This window comes from Patella vulgata, chromosome 4 (assembly GCF_932274485.2).
Source record: "Patella vulgata chromosome 4, xgPatVulg1.2, whole genome shotgun sequence".
NCBI lineage: Eukaryota > Metazoa > Mollusca > Gastropoda > Patellidae > Patella > Patella vulgata.
The window spans coordinates 54,664,113-54,666,312 of record NC_065882.2 but is presented as its reverse complement, the minus strand read 5'-3'; positions in this window follow the sequence as shown (position 1 = coordinate 54,666,312).

The following is a 2,200-nucleotide window of genomic DNA, read 5'->3' as shown; positions in this document are numbered from 1 at the left end:
TTGGACTAGGAAAAAACAATTTCTCAGTCAGAGTCTTCAACGACTGGAACTCATTACCATTCTATGTTGTCAATGCTAAAACCCTAAACCAATTCAAATCACACTTCAATCAATTCTGGAAAAATGACAAAATAAAGTTCAATATTTAGTAGACCAAACACTTTGAGTAAAAAAAATTTATGACATCTTCAGTTCAGACATGCACAAACCTATCAGTGCCAGCCAGATAAGATAAAATTAAGGTGGTCAGCAAGGCTCAATGGTAGACTGAAGAAAAGGTATAAATGGTAAGTTCATTTTGGAATTGATATAGGATATGTGATAGATATTTTTCGTGTGTGCAGTATTCTTATTAGTATTAGGTCATTGGAAGAATCAGTCATGGTACACACAGATTACATAGGACAGAGGTGTTATCAGTGGTACAGCACCTAAAATGTACATTATGCAAGAATTGAATCTGCCTATTTGCAGGCGTTTCTTTAGGCCTGAAATGTTATCTAAATTATTAATTAGACATTAATTAACTTATCCAGACCATAATCATCTCTGGATGCCATCATTAGCCTGCAATATTTAGTGGATCTGAATACAGTTTGTGATGGATAATTAAGATAAAGATAGGTTGCCAGGGAATGAAACGTACGTCCGCAGCAGATAAATCGTCTGGGCAGTCCCATACTTTTACTTTTGTCGGTAATGAAACATTTATAATACACTAAATTCTGATTAAGAGTAACAACTCATTAAGTAATTATCAGAAAGAAAATCATTAGAATTTGTTTGGCCCATGCTAAAGTTTAGTTTACAAAATATTTAATATCATGGATTTAGCTGTTCAAGTTATCAAAAATCATTGAAAACTCTGTGTATCAATCTAAAGTCAATCGAAATGATTATATATAGGCTTAAACACAGTGAATAAATATAAAATCAATCAGAAGATAACTATGGTCTCTAAAACATCCACAAGATTTTTCAAAGTGATCAAGGGACATAACTCTGGCAGTAATTATCAGAAATCGTTGAAAATCAATAGGCTTCTTCGTCTCATGACCTTAAATCAATCAGATATTAACTTTCAAAGTGATCAAGGGCCATAACTCTGGCAGTAATTATCGGAAATTGGTGAAAATCAATAGGCTTCTTCGTCTCTTGACCTTTAATACTGTGTATAAATTTAAAGTCAATCAGGTATTCACTTTTCGGACGGATGGACAGACAGATAGACGGACGAACGGGGCGACGACAACATTTCAATGTGGGCGTATAAAAATGGATAATCGAGACTTTGTTTTTTATCATACAAACTATAAATGAAGATCGAGGCTAGCTTAAATTTGGATCGCTAATATCTCGGTTCAGAGTGAAGCAATTTGAATGAAATTTCCGGCATTTCTGTTTTCAATATCTATTTTTTAAAAATTATAGCGAGAACTGTCAGCTCTTTATCTAATCTTACCTAATGCCCCTTTAATTAAGTCACCCCATACCCCAAAATTGATCAGTTACTGACATAACATTTACATATCGGTTGCTGCTATACAATACAGCAAACAGTCTATAGAGAGGTGTCAGGTTCAAAATGCAATCTGTAGTAAAAAGAAGAAAAGTAAAATAGCAAATTTTTATCTAATAGCGATATTTTCGTGGAGGAAATCTATAACTGTATGCAATTAAGATGAAAAAAAAATCCACCTGATCAACTTAAAATCGTCCAAATACAACTTTCATTGACCGATTTTCTTCTTCCGACTTTCTACTCACAATTTTCTTCCACAGATTCTCCAATTGAATTTCTTCTACCAGCTGGCATATTACGGAAAAAAATTAGATTACAATATTTTAGAATAACAGACGGTCTAAAGAAAACAAGGCAAGATAAATTATAGATAATAATTTTCCATTTTGATATTCTACTTTTACCATAGATCACATTTTGAACCTGATACCTCTTTATAAAAACAATGTTGGCATTTACCATAGTTTAAATTTAAGGCAAAGACTGTCTAAAATTTGATGTCTATTGTACAAAATGTGGCTTATAGTATAGCATCTTAATGAAACTTGATGCTCAACAGCATTTTCTTGACATTGTAGAGCTAGCACTGACGACTTTGCTGGTGTGCGTGTTTTGGGAGCACGACCTGCCCCTGTTAGTGTCAGCCCCATGTATATATAATAACTTAAAGGCTCTGAC